At 39.2% G+C, this 21,853-nt stretch overlaps 1 protein-coding gene across 1 annotated transcript in view; it reads left to right on the top strand.

Moving 5' to 3' along the window:
• The window catches only part of SNTG1 (syntrophin gamma 1), a 4,111,241-nt gene that overhangs the window by 639,567 nt on the left and 3,449,821 nt on the right, over positions 1-21,853 (top strand). The gene's annotated exons all lie outside the window — the stretch shown is intronic.

Raw genomic sequence — 21,853 nt, 5'->3', positions numbered from 1 at the left:
TACCCAGAGACTGCCCGTGCTCTGGAATAGACTTCCCATACATGTTAAGCAGAGCACTTCACTGTACCTCTTCAAGAGAAATCTTGATGAGTGGATGGAAAATAGAAAGTTCACCCCTGGGATCACTCCATTGGCTGTACTTGATAGAGGCACTGAGAACTAACATCAGGCTGTAGGATGCCAGGGCAGTTCTATGGGATAGGCTTATAAAGGCTCCAGGGCCATTAGCCTAGTACACACCTATGAACCTAAAAGAAATACAGAACAATTTAACAGGTAGTCATTTCTCTAAGTGTATTAATGTGCTCCAGTGTGTGTGTGTGTGTGTGTGTGTGTGTGTGTGTGTGTGTGTGTGTGTGTGTGTGTGTAGGGGGGTTATTGTGGAAAAATGCCTTTCCAAGGGTGTAAAGGCCCTCCACCTGCCACTCAGGCCTCAGGACACCCCTGAGTTTGTGGTATTTCCACAATGCCATACATGTTGGAGAGCATCATTTCATGATTATTGGTTGGTGAGCTACACCAATTAACACTAAAGTAAATACTACATTCATATACTTTAATGCGAGGAGAGACAAATAACTTGGGGAAATGGGTTGACTTACACTATTCCTCATTAGGAACTGCCACATGAAAATTTGCATTGGTTTTCTTTCAGAACTGCGTATGTTAAGGTGATCTAGAAAAGAGGAGAATATCGTGCTACCCCAAGTATGATGTCTTTTGGAATCTATACCCTAGCACTGAAATGTTCCAAGAAAATAAAATAAAAAAACTATCAATACAGATTCTACATTAGAAATTGCACAGTTCTTTTTGTAAAACTATCTCACATTGTTGAATAACTTACATTTGGTTTGCTCACTAGACAAGATAAATTGGCATGAAATGTAAATCATATGATATGAAAAATACTCAAAAGATATCTGAAAATACTAGCTCACACCAAAAGCTAGGTATAGCTTAAATGAATACAAAATATATACTGCAATAATCAAATTTATCTGCGACATCACATTATTATCTGATGTAATCTCTTAAAAACATGATGGTAGGCCAGTCAAACTGCTTGACACACCTGCTATAGTTGCAGTGGTATTGCCTCTCTTCACATTATTTTGACAAGGAAGTTGTAAATTTCAGTTGGTATAGTAGTTATTTGCCAAATCTCTTTTTGATGGAGTGTACCTGAGTGGTCCATTAGAACACATCTTGAGTGCTGGCTGTATCTCTTGGTAGTTGATATATTAGAAAAACAAACAGCGTATAGAAAATATATAGATTGTTATAGCAACTGTTATATAAGGATCTGAACCAGATTACAGGTTAGATGCATGTTTCTTTCACAGTATATGTCAATAGTACACACTGCAGGTTATCACAACATTGGACATTAAAAATACTCACAGGTAACAGGATTCAAACCCATGCATCGATCAGTCACAGCCTAACAAATAGCAAATTAGTCCAGGATGCCATTGAAGCTCTTATGTAAAAGGAATTGCACAATGGCAATCCACTATTAGTGGATTACAACCATGCATGCAAAATGGAAGTTTCACATCATTACTACACTGAGCCATGGAAGCTGTTTCAGAGAACATAATCCTCTTACATTACTTTTATGCTGATCTTAATCTCGGATTTGCTTACTGACATACAATGGTACTACTGTCAGGTGTTTATCCAATGGCAAACTCTTGATGCATGTATAGGAATTTTCTTTTTCTTTGTGATATGGGGGTGAACTAGTGTTACCCTCTTTTCAGTGATGATCATTGATGCTGCTCAGTGTCAACCACAGCACAGTGTAGGAGTATAGAAATAGGAATTAAATTTCATAGTCCTTTTTGACATGTGAATCTTATGCATACCTCTCAGCCTGTTAGAGCAAGAAATCTGGACAAAGCCACAAATAATGGGGGGGGGACCAAAAATAAGGACACGTTTCAAATATTACACTTACAAACTTGGAAAGTTGATAGAATAACATGGTTTGCATTAGCATGAGTTTTCTGAAGGATATTGTCTGAAAATCAAATGTATGCCATTATTTTCTGACTTTAGTCCTCAGTGATTTGCCAGAAAACTGCAATTTTATGAGAAGCCGACCAAAAATATGAGTAAAAAATCTGGACATTCTGCAAAAATCTGGACAGTAGAGAGGTATGCTCATATGTCTGTCACTTTTTTGACCTGATTAAAGTTTCGCAATAGAAGCAGGGGACAGTGCTGGCAATTTGAAGACAGCAGAATATGCAACAAACGGTAGACTATCATACTAATAACATTTAGCTAGTTCGCAATCATGGTTACATGTTGAACTTTCATGTGTGATATACTGCAGGCATCCACCGGTCTGTTTGCCACTGAGAATATATACTCAGCACTGACACAACTCAGATTGGCATAGATAGCAAGACCATTGTTGTGAACATTCCAGCTATGGAGCATGGAACACCCACTTCTTCTCCCATACGTGTGAAACACATGGCCAGTATGTGAACAAACAACTGTACTGCCTCATTACCAACACCTGCAGGCTGAAATCTCACAGACTAATAAAACATTGACATTATACTCTTCTACAGTGTTATCTTGTTGTATTAACAGCACTCACTAGTCTTTTCCATGACTGTTACTGAAATGTCTTTGTGACACTTGAATGCTTGACAGAGCCTTTCATTGCGCACATTTTAGGAACATGTCTGCAAACTGTTTTTTTATGTAATATTACGTTTAACAAGGTACAGTAAATGTGGAAGCTATGAGCCTGGAAAATTCTCAGTCCTTGCCATATGGGCTTACCCTGCATGAGCAGAAAGTATTGCAGGTGCTCATGCATGTGCACAGCCTCATGTGAAACTCAATATAATGCTTTTCTGGTCTGCTCACCATGCAGCTTGTGAAATTCAGAAATGTTAATGAGTTAGGAACTAATTAGCATATACATCATTGGGCAGGGGAGCTACATGATATAACACTGACATGGAACAGGGATCATCATAGCACTAAGGAAGATGAATTACACACTTGTGCACAGTAAAGTATTAAGTACAGTTGCTCCTGCACTCCAGGCATGTGAAAACTCTTACGTCTGTATTACTTATTAGACCTGCTTCATTGGACAGTGTTAGCCATTTATGTGTGCTGTGTATGTGTAGGAAAGGACTGTTTAAGGTTGTCAGTCAGTGTACCTGTATTATAAGCTGCTTGCAGTGTCACCCCCACTCCTGTGTACTGGCCACTGTAGCATGCCAATACAGAAACCTTGCTTGTTGTGAGCATAGGTTGCCATATGCCAATATACTATTGGTTATCTTCAAAAGAGTGAATACAATACAATAAGTATGAGGGTTTATTGTTTTGTGTGTGTGTGTGTGTGTGTGTGTGTGTGTGTGTGTGTGCACGCGGGCAACTATTTTTCTTGGGAGGTTGTTTGCCTGATAACTTGCACTCATACACCTGTTATTCTTTTGTTAAGGGTGGAGGGAGTTAGAACAAACAGAAATGGCTAAGATTTGTGTGTTGCTTTTTGTGGATTCAGCTGTATTGCTGTCAGGCCCTAGAAAACTATATCTAATGTGCCTGTTAGTAGTATTTTAATAATGTTGCAATGTGTACTACCCATGTAGGACTATTCCTGTTAATTTCAGTCTTTTCAATATCAGCAGGGATATTACTAAGGCACAAATGACTCAGACCAAGTTCAGCTGAAAGCCTCAGTTTACTTAAGGTGGGAATGAGGTGCTACTACAGGCCTTCCTTCTTCATGGTAGATGACTCATCTCCTTATGATCCACCCACATGCACTTCCAAGATTTTGTCTTTTGACAGGTTGCTGTTGCAATGTAAACGCTGTGGGTGGCCATGGCTGTAACTATGATATGGTATGATATGACTCAGAACTGGTACATAATGCCCACAACAGAGGGGAGGCCCTGGCAAAGGAGGGAAGGGCTACAGGTGGTGGGCCATCTACTATACCACCTGATCAGAGAAAGAGGAATTACTGGCCTCACTTGAAAGCAGTACTACCTCCTCAGGGTTCCACAGTGTTGTGCGAGATGACAGGGGCAGAGATAGTTAGGTGCTAGAGTATTTCTACAGGTGATGCCCCAGGTATGTAGTTCTGTCTCTACTATCCCCCAGTTACATTGCTGTTTATAATATCTATGTCATCTATTGTGGCTAAGCACTTCTGGCATTGAGGTGCACTAACAATCTACACAAGGTATGGGCGTGGTTACATTTAGTTATCTTTTTTAATAATTGTAATGATATCACTTGTCTGTGAAGTTGTGGTGCTTGGGCATACTTATACTGTACATATTTTATTATTTTGTTTTAGCATATTCACTGGTGAATCACTGCCTAGCACCAGCTCTGTCAAACTACCCTATCTGATGTTGGAGGATCCTTAGCCTCTAAGGATGATGGCAGGGTTGAGCAGGTATAGTCCAGGGATGTAGAGAATATGATGGACATAAGGAGCGCGACCCCCACATCACTTCCTGAGACTATAGGCAAAGTCTCTTTGTCTCTGCAGACCCATGATGCACTGCAATCAGATTGATTGGGGCACTGTAGATCAGGAAGGTGTGGTGACCCCTGGTATAGATATGTCAGAATCTGTCCCTAGTCATCACAGGCAGGGGGTTTCGCACAGCGGGTCATTAGTGGTGCTTGCAGTATGCATAGTTACTGCCTTTCACTGGAGATTGGTTTGCTACTAGCTGACACTCAGTGCATATGCAGGGAAGGCATGGAGGCTTCACCTGGGCCTTGGCAGAAGTTGTGAGGGTCAGTCAGGCAATGCATGCTGACATTTGGTACTGCATTAACTAGATGTACAGGTTGAATGATATATTGGACCATGGGGAATCTGTTCTGGGCATCTTTTGGGGTAGTGGATCTTTCTTCAAGGCCAGTCATCTGTCATATCCTCAGATGTTAACTGACCTGGTCACAGATGGGTGAGGTCCTGCTCCTGCAATGGTAACATTTCCACTGCTACATTTGTTATGTGTGTGTCCACACCAAGGAGAAGCTGTCCCTGTAATCATGGTTATAGTCATGCTTACACATCCTCCAGTAAATGTCATTCACATTCAGTTAACAGACCGACATCTAGCCAAGGTCATGGGATAACCAGTGCAAATCCTAGCAGAGATAGTTATCATAGGTGGGGGCATACATGGAAAACTGAACCCTCTGCCATGTATCCCTGTGGATGTGTATAGTAGGCCATGTTGCAGTGCTGGCCCAAGTGCTGAAACTGTGCCCCAGCAGACAAACACACACAGCACAACTGCCCATAGTACATCCCACATTACAGTGCAACAGCACTTCGATCCAATAACCCCCTCCCACACACACACACACAGAAATGCACATACACACACACACCAAACCTCTAAACTCTGATCATAACTGTGCTTATTCATGTTGTTAGACTTAAACACTCACACTCATATTTCCCATGTGAAAGACATGCATTCCAGTACCCTCTCCCCCACTGGTACAAATGATAACTGCGCCCTGTCCGTAGTACATTCTGACATGGGCTGCCTATGTCTAATGCCAGCATATGCAAAAATAAGCACAGTCTGGCACTTTTGTATGTATCATTGTTACTTGTGTTTTTCTGCTTGTGTTTTGTATGGTTATATATATTATAGGTTCCTCCCTCACCCCTGAAAATGATTATAAGAGTTCACTGCCCTTTGCACATTCTCTGTTTGGTTGCCTATGTCTGATGCACAGAGTGATAACCAAAAACAGGAGCTGACAAAGTGTCTGATGAAGTTCCGTTTAGTTTAATGGTGTGATGAAAGCACTTATGTGTTTTACTGACTATTTTAATTTTTGAAGTTTATTGTTTTATGATAAACCTTTGCCTGTGGAGAAGACACTTTGGCAGCTCCTGTTTTTGGTGCACAGAATGGCCATATTATGCATGGGTAGATACATTCTGGTGTTTTTGTATGGATAATTTTTACTGTCTTCTGTACCTACTTAGCTCATATATATATATATATATCTATCTATATATATATATATATATATATGTGTGTGTGTGTGTGTGTGTGTGTATATATGTGTGTGTGTGTGTGTATGTAGTAAAGCTATGTGCAATGCATTGCTTCTTAGTTAGTGCTATGCCATATTGTGCCTGACTCCATCCTGCTGCTGGTTCCTCCTGTGAGTCCATGTCTGTCTCAGCTGCTACTATCTGTGATTCTGGGAAATGTGTTACCTGGGCACCACCTCCCTGTTTTATCTTCTTCCTCAGTGTTCTGTTTTGCAGAATGGCACAGACAGTTAGAATTTTTGCACTCCTGGCAGAAATATATTACAGGGCTTTGCCAAATTTATCCAGGCAGTGGAATTATGACTTCAAGCAGCCAAAGCATGTGCTCTGTGATGTTTCTGGTTTGTAATTCGGCATGGCTGTAACTTTGCTGTGTTGGGTTATATGCATTTCTCATTGTGGTCATGAACCAAGGTCTAGGGCATACCAGTATCCCCCACTAGATGTCCTTATGGGAAGCCACCCTTTTCAAACCATTGGCATAGGTCACATGTATGCTATATGTGTGAGTTGTGGTTACTACCAGTATGGCTTGCACATACGTTGTAGATGATTCCCTGTATATTACAGACCACCTGGCCATTGATGGAGTGCTACCCCTTTCAGTTCATGTACATCCTTCACGGTTTACTAGGTGGAGCCTTTAGTTTGATGTGGGTACAGTCTATTACCCCCAGTATTTCCAAGAAATGGACTATAGCATAGAAGCCCCATATTGTGCTTGCTCTGTACTTTGGGGCATGTGAGAAGTATATATGCTCCCACACATGCTGAAGCATGGCATTAAGGAACTAGTGGAATATTCAAAAAGAAGATGCCTGAGGTACCCCAACTGTGTCTCCCTCTGGTCAATGAAATGTCTCTGTAGCTCAGACATATTTACAAAAAGCCATACACGGGTACTCCATAACTGCTGTGTGGCTGCAAACAAAGGGGACATATATCCACTGTTTGTTGTATTGCATCCCTGTCCATTCAAAAGTGGTCCATTATATCAGTGTCATGGAGGGCACGAAAAGTTAAGATGATCAGAAGACCCGGCAACTGGGGGATCAATGTTATATACTGCCAACAGCAGGGCTGCTATAATAGCCTCTTGTGTAAACAAGATTATAATTGCTGCAGCAACCCCTAACATATTTTTTTAATTTTTCTCTGCTTGAATACAAGCATATGGCCATGTTCATCTCTAATACCTGCATGACATGGTTGCTCATATACATTGCTGGGTCTTTCCACCTTGTTTTTTTTAATTTCATTACCATGGTTCACTATGTAGTCATTAACATATATTATGGCTGTGCCTTGTTTTTCAGCCATCCCTGTTGTGTTAGTGTGCTGCCTAAATCCCATACACCCTGCTTGTTATGCAGATTCACTTAGCACCATGCTGCAACTATTTATGACACCTGACCTGAGTTTTTTCCTTGTTAATTCATTAGCTAACATTTCCATCTAGCCGCTACAAGTATTTCCCTGTGATCTCTCACTCTTTTTCCTACAGTTACAACTTAATCTTACATGAAAGTACAGCTTCCAGCTAGTTTTCTATACTGAGTTTAAACTTGCTTAGAAGATTAGTGATTACTCAGTGGCAGGGAATAATTTGCTGCCGTTTCTTGGAGGGGATAGACATTACTGGATAGAGTTCTAACTACTTTTCTCTTGTATCTTTTATTGTTACTCTTACATAAACAATGCTGATAGCCATTTCCCTAGGTGTTTTCCAAGACTTCCTGGAAAGAGAGATATGAAGCACACGTGCTGAGAGAAGCTTTTTTTTCAGGCATTTATCAGGCTTAAACTTCATAAAATAAGTTGTTTGGTGATTTCAGTACATTTTTTACTTATTGCTTATTTATGTAATAGAATTTTATGTTTGATATAGTTTCAGTTAAACTTGCTGGCTGTATGTCTGTTTCTGTATCTGACTGCATTCACTTCTAATTAATCTAAGTGTTTTACCCTGTGATTTTGCAAGGCCATGGTGGTGCAGCGGTAGTGGTGTTGCCTCACAGCAAGAGGTTCTCCTGTTCGATTCTTGGCTGGAGTGCCTTCTGTGTGGAGTCTGCATGTCCTCCCTGCGGCTGAATGATGTTCAACAAACATGTATGAATGGGAGTGCCTTTGTTGAAGGTTGGGTGGGCAACTTGGCATCGTACAAAATCTACTTCCAATCATTAGTGGACCAGGGTTCTGCTGTGGCGACCCCTAACCGGGAAAAAGCCAGAAGAAGAAGACCACTTTTTTATATGCACCTCAGTTAAAAAAATTATATTGTGGGTTTCTTAATCACCTGATTGTAATAGATCTTCCATTATGTTATAATGACTCCATTTTTAATTTGTTAGATAACATCTCCAGTTTTCTCTTGTGTCTTTTGACTCTTTTTCCTACTTTTTCAAGTTAATCTTACATTAAAATACAGTTTTCATTTGATTTTCTAGTCTGTATTTAAACTTGATTTGAGCAGTAATGATAATTAGGTAGCACAGGATAATTGCTGATGATTTTGAGGGTAGACATTATTCACTGGAGTTCTAACTACTTTTAAATTAGTTCTTTCAATTTTACACTTGTGTTAGTGCTCCATGCAGTGCCACACAGCACTGTACTTGGCAGGTGCAGGCACTTTGATTTTAAAATTTAGCTGTAAGAAGTTTAGGCAAGTGCCACCTTCTAAATTTAGCTATATAAACTTCACAGTTAAGCAGTGCTGCATCTTTGCACATCTAAAGCCAATCTCATAGCAAGTCAAGACAAATCTGCTTCCTATCTGGTGTTGGCACTCAGACCAAATTTTCTCTACCTATACTTACTAATATATCCCTAATCAATACCTTTACTAGCTGAAAAGCTTCCCTCAGTAGTGCAAAGCAGAACCTCTTTACTGAACTAAGAGGCATGCTGCTCTTCGTGTGTTGAATTATACTTTTCTTTTAGACAGATAGTACCTCAGTAAATCAACTCTAAACCTCATATGTGCTTTTGTTCTCATTAGCCCACATTGGGAAGCATCTGAAACCATGGATTTCCACTTTTCTACTGCCTCTGTAGTTGGTTTGTTTAAAATGGGAAATCTGAGACATTACAGAAATTGTTTCATGTTTTCTGACAACCAGCTACTTATTGCATTTATATCCATGACTACAGATAGTTGCAATTAATTATAATTTACCTTCAAAGAAAAAGATTTATGCAGTCTATTTCCATTATTCTATTCCCAAATAAATAAGCTGCACTTTTCTTCAGACTAACTATAGCCAAAGTCACTTGTCCCACCTATATTAGTGACTGCTGGAGATTCATTATTTAACATCAGACTTAACCAAAAGTTGTTTACATAATATGGCATTTACTTTCTATGGAAGCTGGGCAAGATGTTTGCAGTGTTTGCATCACTGTATTCCTGCCAAGGTTCGAATTCTCACTGGTACCATTTAGAGCCCTGCTGTAGTAATTTATCTAGAGATAATGAGGTTACCTATCTGATAAAGCGCCTCAGGAGTTGAGGCAATGGAGTGTCACTGGCAACAACCTGGGCAATGCCCATTGCTGGGGTGGCTGGCTATGTACCCACTGGCAACAGTGCTGCTGCCCCATCAGGAGTTTGTGTAGTCTATCTAACTATCTGTGGCTGATTTCCCCATAGCTGGTCCCTTGAACAATCATGGAAGTCATGGCTTCTAGAGGCAGACAAGATGGTAGATGCAATATGCTTCATGGAGGTACCTATGGAGGCAACATGTGCCATCAGTGGCCTCAGTAACAGTCAACTTATCACCAAACAGCATTGTGTGCCGCAAAGTTCAGCATTAGGGCCATTATGGTTTAATATATTCATAAATAAAATGCATGCAGCCTCTTGCCCAGCAAATCTAATCCAACATATAGATGACTCAACATTAACTTGTGCAGCATCTTCAAACAGGTCCTAGATGAGCTACAATATTCCTTTACAAAAACTGAAAACTTGATAGAGAAATTCAAAAAAAAGTGATCTGATGGCATTTTCACCTCTGGCTCAGTAATCAAACTACTGCAACTTAAAAATATCATCAGTCAATAATACCAGAACTGAGCTAGTATAAAACTACTGAATATAGGAACTGAGCCGATATTAAGACATGTTCAGTGAATCCAATCAAACCCTTTCTATCACAGTGTGCACATAAAACCAGAGCTTGAATCTATCTACTCCCTTCTGTCGTATACACCTTATCAGTTTTGACTATCCTATAGTCCTCTTAACTAGTCATACTGAAGCAATCTTATAATTAAAAAGAAAAGTTTACAAGTAACCACATTAAAAAAGCAGATTACTGTCTTGTACCAGTGTTTTAACTGGCTTAAGCTACCTAAACAGTTAGCCTATAATCAAATTAAGACCATAGCCCAGACAGATGCTCTGCCATCAGACAGTTACTACTCTGGGGGTCTATATTATAAGACTGACGATTGAAAACATCGGACAACATATGGTCGACACCATATGGTCGATGTCTTCAAATGTCGACCTTATAAAAAGATTAAAAAAAAAAAAAAAAAAAGTACCCTAACGGGTTTAAGCAGGGGGGGGGCAAGCACCACTGCACCCCCTCGCTACTTGAATATACCAACTCCAAGACCGCACCACATTGCAGTAAACGGAAATCTCCCCTTATGGAGAATTCCATTTACATGCTCGAGATTCTGAGCGTTCGATATTCTCATGTCGACAATGTCATATTCGACATTGTTGGCTTTCGAGAATATAATATAGACCCTACACTGGTACGTGTCACACAGAGAACTGCATTCCCCGAACCAAAACTTAGTTCTTACTTAAAAACAAAAAAATAAAGAAAAAAAATCATAGCAATGACTGCCTATAATTTATGTGCACTGCTAAAATGTGAAACTCTCTCCCAACAAACATCAGAAATATCTCACCTCTTCTACTCTAAAATCCCATTGAAAACATACCTGTCAACAAAATGGTACTGCAATTGTAACACCCTCATTACTAAATTCCTTTCTTATTCTATTCAATTCTTATCTTGTCTATATTTTAAAATCTCAGTGAAATCATACCCATCATCAACACAGTCCTTGTCTTGTAGCAACAGAGTTACTAAGTACCATCCTTATGCAGACAAAACCACTATTACCGCATTTCCAAACGTCTCCTGGTCTCTACTCAATAAGCGTTTACATAAAGTATAAATTTAAAACATTTGTTGTCTGTGTTTGCACTAAAATCTTGCTGTGACTTTGAGTAAGTTGTAAAAATAGTTGAATGTTCTATGAGTATGTGTGACTTTAGCTTGCTGTGATACTATACATAGTGTAGTTGACATGATGTTTGTCTGTTAAATTATATATATCTCACTGCTATACAATACATTTTTATTAAGTCATGCTGATTGCCTGCTTAAAAGTGTGTAATGTGGAGCTTTTCTCCCCAGTCCTCCATTGAGAAGGGGCTTTGCCCAGTTGGACTTTCCGTGCAATCAAAGACAAATAAACAAATCAATGAATAAAAATAAATAAATAAATGTTGTGAATAGTAGCCATATCAGGGATGATCGTTTCATTATGGCAGAGCCTAACACCTCACCATGTCAATTCCCTATGTTGAGTATCTGCACCTCCAAAGTGGTGTATGAAAATTTCAGATGCTGTGTGCACTGCAGTCACAGGAAATCCCCTTAGAAGGGATTTTTCCACAAGCAAATGTCATGCAATTGCTAAATATATTGTACTATGTTATGACTTGTTGCAATTGTTATTTGCAATGAAACTTCAACAGGCTACCAAGCCTTTAATTCCAAATACCTGAGCTTTTCTCTTTTTTTCTTCTGTCTTCATCAGTTACTTGTTGTTGTTGTGTCTTTCGGCTTTTCCCGGTTAGGGGTCGCTGCAGTGGAACTCCGGTCCATTAATGATTGGCAGTAGATTTTTACATGCCGAGTTGCCGGCCCTGACGCACAACCTTCAACGAAGGTACGGCCATTCATGCATGTCTCCACACAGAAGACGCTCTAGCTGAGAATCGAACAGGACAATGTCTTACTGTGTGGCGACAATGCTACCGCAGCACCACCACAGTTTGCAAATTGTTTGAGTTATCCTGTCTCATTAATGGTAGGCTTGCTTTTTCTTCTACACTTTATAACTACTGTTTTTTTCTAGCAAAGTATGAAAAAAAGCATTTTATAGCTTCATATGTAGTTATTGCTATTGTCCCAAGCCAAGTTTACCCCAAATATTGCTGACGTGTCAATATCCCAATAAATTTTATGAGCTACAATATAGAATTAAACACATTTAGCGGTCATAAGCTGCCCTTGTCCATTAGGGAGATAGGTGCCAATCTAGGGGTCAATTTGTGATTTTCCATCCATTGGTCCAAGTAATATTTGAATATGGTTATGGATTCATAGGTAGGTACTAGGCCATCAGCCCTGGGGCCTATACAAGCCCAGCCAAAAAGCTACCCTGGCTTTTGCCACCCAAGAAAATTATTTTCCTGTGCCACTGTCGAGCAGAGCCACAGAGGTGAACCCTGGGGTGAATTTCTTATTTCCTATCCAATCATCAAGATTTTTGTTGAAGAGTGCTAATGAGCTGTATGTGCTTAGCTTCACTTTAATAAGAAGCCTGTTCCAGAGAAGAGGTAATCTTTGAGACACTTAGGAACATACATATGTTTAGCACATAATTATTGTGCTGTGAAAACTCTGCCACAGTACACACTGTGGTATTGTGTAGATGCTTTATTTCATGTAAATAGCAGTTCTGTTACAAAGGAAATTGCTTCCTCAGCGACAACTAAGCATGTAATGACTTTTGCAGACTTCAGGAAAAAAGTGACCTAATTATGAGAGGATACATTTTCACTTTCAGACTGATACAGAATAGTACCATAATGATTTAAAGAATGAAACTTGTGTTACTACATTTATTATTGAGCACTACAATGAAGAAATAATGGGATATACTAAAAGGACCTAATAGCAAAATAATGTAGGTCACATGTAATCTTGAATCTTTAATGCAATAGCACCTTATATATCATACATTATGCATCGATCTATAATAAAGTACAGTTATGTAAGTAAAAGTATCATAATAGTAGATATTTGAATGGTCACTGCTGCAACAATCTATTCTATATAGGTCACATCCTGTATATGCTGTAACAGCTGAGATGTTTGCAATGTATTAGGGCATTTTCCATGTGCCTAAACCATTAGACAGGTCAAGCTGAGCTTACTAAAATAGTAGTTTGCCAGAGTTTTCAAAGCTTTTGTGCCAGCTGAGAGAGGAAGGAGAGGCTAAGCCCTGAGAGGACATTGTTAGGAAAAGAAACATACAAGCCCACACTCTGGCATAAAAAAAACAAAAAAAAAACAAGGGTGGTTGAGGTAGGGAGTGGCTACTACAGCAATGAGCATTCAAACATCTACTGTTATGGCAAGTTTATTTACACAACTGTGCTATGTTTTTCATGTTGATCACTTCTGTAGTAGCCTCAGCTATTTAAGTAGATTACTATAGCGTAGAACAGATGGGAGGTAGAAGAGGAACTTTCTAGGAGCCCCTAGAGAATGGGCCTAGCAAAGACAGTGTTAGACTTGGAAAAGGAATTTAGTTTTTAGTACTTTGCAAACATAGGTACAGAGGATCAAGATGCTGCTTCTAAAATACTTCTAGAGTCCAAGCCTCCTTTCCAAAAAGCAGTAGGTGAAGCCAATGCTTGATAGATTGTGCCTTGAACCTGCCCTTTGTTGTACTGGGAATAAGAACACGTTAATAGCCTGAGGCAAGCATTTGAAAGCAATTTGCTTTGACACAGGTTATTCCATTTTCATACCTTCACAAAAGATTGGCATCTGATCAGAAGTTCTGAAAAATGTTCTGTCAGGTTAGTACTTGAGTTGTCTGTGAACATCCAAGGTAAGGAGTATCCTTTCTCCCTCATTTGTAGGTTGTGGAAAGAAAACAGGGAGATGGACATTTTGGCATAAAGTAAATGTGAATGTCACTTTAGTCATAAAAGGATTAGTTCTTAAGGAATTCCTGTTTGTGTGAAAAATGGGTTAAAGTCGACCCATCATAAGAGCTTGCAGCTCAGGTACTCTTCTTGCAGAGGTCAGAACAATCAGAAAAAAAATGCTTTCCATGTTAAGAACCTGAGGTCAATCTGATGCGCTAGTTCAGATGGAACCTCTGTTAGATTCTCTAACACAAAATTTAAATCTCAAGGAGGACCCACCAGTTTTCTGGTAGAAACCTAATGCAGCACCCCTTTCAAAAACATTTACACACAAGAATGCATTAATAGAAGAGGATCTATGGGCAGACATGCTGAAATGGCCTACAAATGCACCTTGACAGTGGAGTGATACGGGCAATATGGTGGTAACTCGCACAGATACTGTAAAACCAGAGAACACTAGCCCTGAATAGGCACTGGTTGTTTTGTTGGCACCAACTAGAAAACCTTTTTCATTTGCTTATATGGTTACCTAGTAACAGGCTTTCTTGCCTCCATTAGTACCTGCTGCATGTCCTCAGACAACAGGTACCTAAAGGGTATTAAGACTCTATCATCCTGGCAGTCAGTTATATTTGTCTGGGGGTCAGAATGTATCAAACAACCATAATTTTCTGTGAATAGATACAATTCTAGAAGAAGGGACAACCACTGTTTCCCCAGGCCAGAAGGCAATCACCGCAATGATCTTTGTGGTATCCTTCTGAATCTTTACAAGTATCCTGGATATCAGTGAAAATGGTGGAAAAGCATACAAAGATATTCCTGTCCAAGAAAAAGAAAAACTTATCTGTCTTCTAGGCCTTCTTGCATGGAGTCCTGGTACATATTTTGCAGTTATTTGTTCAGAGAAGAGGCAAAAAGGTTTACTTGAGGAACTCTTCACTGTTGGAACCCCCCATTCTAGTTTTCCATTGTGAGAGTCTGTCTTTGTCCTGCTCAGCTTGTCTGCCTCACAGTTTTGCTCTGACAAGAATGTGAGATGTCTCTAGGGTGAAGTTGTGCTATAACGCTATATCCCATGCTAACACTGTTAGTCTGCAAAGGGGTTAAAACTAATCTCCTTGCTTGCTTATGTAAAACATCAAGTAGTTACAGACAATACCACAGTGAACAGGTGAGATCACCGATGATTTAAAGAGTTGAGAGCCTTCATAAGGCCTAGCATCTTTTTTACATTTATGTGCTTTTGTCTGTTTTCTGGTCCTAGGATCCTTAACTTCTATCCCCTTGACTTCTCCCCAGGCAAAGTATAATACATCTGTTGTGACTGCTTTAGAGCAGGAGAGGAGAAGAAGAAACGTGTTCAGCAATTTTTGTTGTCTTCACCAAGTGATTTCTCATTTCACAAATCCCAGAACTGGAATTTGAAATGACACTTGGTGCCAGACCTAAGAGACTACAGATACCATTGTGTTTTTTCTCATGTTGTGTATTATAAGAGGTATTATGAGAATCATGGATGCCCTGAGATACAGAATCATGATGTATTCCCTTGCAGTGACAGAATGAGTTAAAACCCCCTGCAATAGATATAAATATAGATCTATGTTTTTCCTTTAGAAGAAAAGTTCTTTGTACCACATTCTCTAGCAGTCACACCTAAAATACAGTCCTGTGGAATGGATTCAGGAAAGACGTTTGAATGTTCTCTTGGAATCCCACCCTATTACCCAAGTGAAACATTCCTCACACTTTGAAAAGACTCTGCAAAGATAAGCACACCATCTAAATATTGAGAAATATGGATACTCTGCGGCCTGCAATGGGCTATAACAGGGGCTAAGCACATTCTAAAGATTCTTAAGAAATGGATAACCCAAAGGTTAAGAATGAGAACTGATACTGTCATCCAGACACATAGTAGTAAGAAACATCTGAAATCTGGATGAATAGGAATATGATGATATATAGCATTTAAATCTAAGGTTACTAAAAACTCAAATGAGATAGAAGAAAGAGTAACAGGTTATGAAGTGACAGCATTTTAAACTTGGGCATTATTACAAATTGATTCAGGAAAGAAAGTTCAAGACAGGTCTTCAGGAAATCTTTTTCTTTGGCTCCAAAATATTCTGAAATAAAATAATTTTCCCAACTGGGAAAGAGGACCTGCTTCTGTAAACCCCCCCCCCCCCCAAAAAAAAAAGAATAAACAGCATGTGATGTAGAACAGGCGGGAAGAAAATGGTTTGGTTTGGCAGATGAGGAATCCACTGGAAAGGAAAATATTTCTTCTCGCTGCTTCAGAATCTATTTGTTTAAAACAATCTGTTGCCAAAGAGAGAGCTGGAGATTGAGAACTTCTGGAAGAGCTAAGGGACTGCCAAGTTTGGGGCAAGGGTTGAAGGTCATTTAGACAGTTAGTCTGCCTTATTTGTCTGTCCTTTGCTTGGGGGGCAGCTTTCTTTTTGAAACCTTCGTGTCACTGCTTTATAAAAGACTGCTTACAAGCATTCTATGAAACTGTTTCATTTATTTTTTGCCAAAATTGGACAAGGGAGCAGAAAATCCCTTAGAAAATTTAAAGAAGGAAAGGTGAAAAATCTGAGAGATTCCATGAAGCAGATCACCTCTCTCATCACACTTTTTGATAACCTCTCTGCAACAGATACTCAGTCTATCCAAAGCAGAATTCATAATCTCATTTTTCACATCTTCTGGGAGGTTCTGAGAATGCAGCCAGGCAAACATTCTCAAAACAGTCCCAGTGACAAAAGTCCTGTAATCACTGTCTACAGAATCAAACATAATTCAAACATGAGAAACACAAGAACCTAGACTACACAAAGGAGATTTCTTCTCACAAGTAGCAGCAAAGACATTCCTCATACTTTCACAATTTGTGAGTATAATCTTTAACACGAGACCAACAATTCAGAATTCTAAAACGCAACATTGCAGAGGCATGTACTTTTCTCCCAAACTTATCAATAGCTTTAGTATCCTTGTCTGAAGGAGAATAAGAATTAACAAAATGTGAATCAGCATCTTGATTAACTAAAGCTATAACTGCTGTGTCAGGTCTGGGATTAGTTTATACAATCAAAATACTGAGGAGCTTTGTGCATTTTATTTGTTCTCTGTCAGGAGAACCACAAGTTCTGACAAACTATTATCCAACGCTGACAGCATGGGGGGGGTTAAAGGCTCAGGGAATTTCAGATGTAGCAATTCATAGCATTTACTCAAGTCAGTTTGTAAGGCTGTCATAATATGTTTCTAATTATGAACAGTTTATTCTAGAAACACATTTAAAGCAATGAGTCTTGGATAGACATTAGCCTAGGGAGCTTATTGATGGTGTCATTCTGGAGTAATTAATACAAGAGCAGATTCTTCTGCCCCTATTTTGAGGAAATCTGTTAAGGATAAGTATCCTAGGATAATGAATAGCTGCAGACATGCCATGTGTTACCTTTTTTAGTGGACAACAAAAGTATCCAGCAAATAGTACATACGCACTGGAACATGTTCCACCGTTGTGATGAGGTTGTCGATAGGGTAGGTTTGAATCCTGAATTTATATATAAAGGTCATTTTAATGTTAAAAAGAGGTTAGAAAAAGAGAAAGAAATTGTTTGCAATTTTAGAATTAAAGAAGAGATGTTCAAGTGAGGTGCTTGTAAGTATTGTATGTTCATAAATGTTGGGGAGTTTGTTATTCTGGGTACTGAGGTGTATGATAGCAGTGAATATTTTAATTGCAAAAGTGATTTTAAGTGGTAGTGTATTTTTACTTGCACTGTGTAGAATAAAACAGTGTTTAGGTATAAAGAGCAATGTATACCAGTTACCACCAGACCACCATTACAAATCATCACCATTGTGTTAGGTACATTTACCCAATGTTCTTTAGACACATTAAAATTTTTCTTCAGATAAACAGGAAATTAAACTTGTACACTTTTGCAAAAAGTTAAACTATCTGTCTTAACACTTGAGACAACACAAAATAAGTTAAACTAATTATCAGTACTTTCAGCTACTACATGCAACTGCATGATATAGACTGTCAGAGATTCTGATGCCATGTAATAATTTTTTCTTCCATTCGGTTTACACATACAAAGTTTCATGCACCTACAATAATGTATGCTTGACTCAGAAGTACAATGATGGGATTTTGAGAGCTTTGTATACTTGTCAAGTAATATGTTTCATGTATTTAGCACTGAGGGTAAAAATAAGATTGGGATTCCAGAAGATAACACCACCAGTGCTTTTTGGCAATGCCACTGTGCTCAGCAGCATGATCATTAATATTCTGCTATTCAGAGAAATGCCAAAGCTGCAGTGAGTAACACTGTATTAGTGCTTAATATCATGTTTCTGAAATGGACAGTAGTGTGGCTAGTGCTAAATGCACAAGAGCATCTCCTATGAACCCACAAAAGCAAGCAATACAGTCGCACAGACACCTACTAATATGTACATATGCACACACTTCACCACCTTGTACATGTATGAAGCCATGAGTAATTTCTTTAGAAAGAAATAATCCTTACCTTAACTCACGCAGAATAGGAACAAGACACAAATATACTGTATAAATGGGGCAGCTAGGACCATAAGTCCATGATAAATTTAAACTATTGGTTATCATTCAGATGTGACTTTTTGAGATGGCAGCTACAGAGGTACATTGCTGTGATCTTATATCTTAGGGTGCAATCACAAGGGTAAACAGTATTCATTTCCTCTGTCAATGATTCAATTTTTACACTAGCAGTAGATTTAGAAATAGCATCTGAGAATTTTCTCCTATTGGCACTACACTATAGCATATAGTTACACTAATAAATTATAAAATCTCAACTGCATAATCTTTAAACAATAAAAAAGGAAGAATGAGATGCCATTCAAAGTACAAAAAGTATAAGAATTAAATATTTCTTTTTTCAACATATCTGCCATGTGCTTTGCTATATACTTTTCTTAATTGTAAATACTTTTATGATATGCCATCTTTGTCACACATCCATCTCTTTCCTATACATAATGCAAGAAAAGACTGGCCTTAAGTCATTGGCTTCACCATTTAAGCCTCTTAAGTGTCCTTGTAAATTTCTTCAGTTCATTCACAGTACTATTCCATGATATGGCCAATGAGATTACTAGTCGGCCATCCACATTATGACCTGTTTCCAGTAGAGTGGCCATCAGGTTAATGATTTACATACAGTAAAGATACACTGTTCTTCGACAGGGCACAATAAAATTGTGCCTTTCACCAATGCATCTTTGAAGTGAGTTTTTATAAATGCCTTCGCTTTTCAGGTCTGGAATAATCCTTCTGTCTCCACTTATAAATCAGTTACTTCAGCTTCATAAGAACTTCATGTAAGTAGAAATTTCCCAGGATTGCTTTCTCATTCTCTCTTTTATGCTGGCAGGCATCACATACATTAGGTACTTCTTTTTCAACTGGAGACTGTTCGTCTGCCCCAGCTGGTAGAACACACAGCTCACCTTCCCCTGGCTAATGTAGATATCACTGGTTCACAGTCTGTCTTTACTGCCTCATAAGCAGTCCTGCATGGGTAAACAGGACCTTCCAGGTCACTGAGACACATGGGTACATAAACAGAGCACAGAAATTTCTTTGGTGTCCTGGTTGTATTGCTTGTTGACCTGATGAACCCAAGAACAAGCTTGCTGGAAAATTTCCTTCATACTATCATGATCCAACAGATTTGGGAGCCACATGCCATTGTAGCGAACACTGTGGTGGAGGACCAGGTGTATGGGGTTGGGCTTACAATTGTGCCTCCATAACCGAATCTTGGGGGAAACAAATAAAAAGCAGGCTGCTTGGGAAAGAATCACAAAACATGCTGCCAGGAAAGAAAAATCACTTTGGAAATCCATCTTGAGCTCTTACAGAAGACTGTGTGTAATGAAAAAGTTGTGGCAAGCAAATAATTTTATAGGTGAGCCACGGCAAACTAAGCGAGCTTCAGCCTTTTGGAGACTTTCTTCCAGAATAACAAAACATCTTACCAAGATTTCTGGTTTCCCTGGATACAAGCAAAAAGTGTGAGATAAAAAGTGTCCCTCGTCATATCTCCTAAGAGTATCAGTAACTCATATCTCAATGTCTATTGGTACATATATGTAGTGACATGAAGAAAAAGGTGAAAAGTCCACTCCTGATCAACAGACTCACAAAAAAACACCAGTGTTAGCAGTAATGATGAGCATAGACAAGATTGGGTTTGGAGAATTGCTTGCAGTTATTTTTGGACATATATGTAGTGGTGACACTCCACATACTGTATATCACAGGGTTGGGGACTCACCTCCATTTAATTACTTTGTTACAGTAGTATTCTATCTAGTCCAGCTCCTTTTTTACTAGACTACGCCTTTGTATTTTTTGTTAAACTATGAGCTTTCTTTAGTCTACTTGGTTAGCCTTCAACCTCTTTATCAGGCATTTTGTAGTGACTGCAGACTGTATTAGAGAATATGCTCTGCTGTATTCAATGCGGCATCTAAAATAGGGCTTGGAATGTATAATCCAAAATACCTGTGTGTGCCATAGGGTTCGCATAGTGCAGAAGGACAAATGCAAAAGTGAATTCTGTAGAATGCTGATTACATTGATGTAAAGCAGTTCATGCTACAGGAGCGGAGTTTTTGTGTTACATCATCATTCTTTAATGCAGTATAAGTTACAAGAATTGTTAAGAACACAGTGTGTAATATGGGGTGTCTGAATCTACTGATGGCACTCTCTGCCTACAGTTGTAGACTATTGTCTGTAGCTTCACACGGACAGGCACACACACACACGCACGCACACGCACATGCAGACGCACACACATGGGCACACACGCACATACTGGTCCAGACAGATTTCCAGCTATTAAACCACAACATGACATACAGTGATGAGAAGAACAATGGACAATCTTGTTAGTTATATGGAATGTGAAGTCAAATATCCATAATGTTCTCATGTATCATATTTGAATATGTCAGGATACAAAATTACACCTGAAAATGTTTTATTTGGCAACTGGCAGTATGAGACCAGAAACTTCTTTGTATCTTTGTTTCATGCTCCTTGCCCTGCATTTCCCTGCTAACACAAATAGGATCATAGGACGTTGCTAGGCTATCGACCCAGAGGTCATTTTAAGCCTAGCTGTTTCATGCCAATGTAATACCATAGATACTTTAGTCAATACCCAGGATTGTATTTAGTAATGACTGCCCATGTCCAGGAGGGTTGTGGGTGCTATCCCTGGTAAGAACTTATGGTTCCCCATCCAGATTTCTTTTGAACAGTGTCATAGAGGTGCTGTGCTTCACATGAATTGGTAGCCTATTCCAAAGATGTGGCAGTTTCTGGGAGACAAATCTGTCCCTCCAGCACATCCTATTCAAGTCGCAGGCAATATTTAGGACCCTGGAATGGGTAACTCTAGTCCCATTTGATTTATGGATGTGCAACAAATTCAGTAGGTTTGGGTCTGAGATTGCTCTGTAAGCCAGGTATAAGTCTATACAATACTGAGTATAGTGACAGGGACTTTAGTCAATCTGTGAAAGTCATGTGCTGGAGTCCCTTGATCTTCTTTGTTAGAAACCTCTGAGGTCTCTCCACTTGCTGCAGGTGCTTTGTATGGTACATGCTGAAAGGGGTGTTATACTCAATTATGAGCCTGATTACTAATGAGTATAGCGGGGTTACAACCTCCTTTGCTCTAGAG

Source organism: Protopterus annectens, chromosome 3.part0, assembly GCF_019279795.1.
Source record: "Protopterus annectens isolate FY-2018-M chromosome 3.part0, PAN1.0, whole genome shotgun sequence".
Classification (NCBI taxonomy): Eukaryota; Metazoa; Chordata; order Ceratodontiformes; family Protopteridae; genus Protopterus; species Protopterus annectens.
Note: the sequence above shows the minus strand (reverse complement) of the source record. Positions and strands in the feature narration are given on the sequence as shown.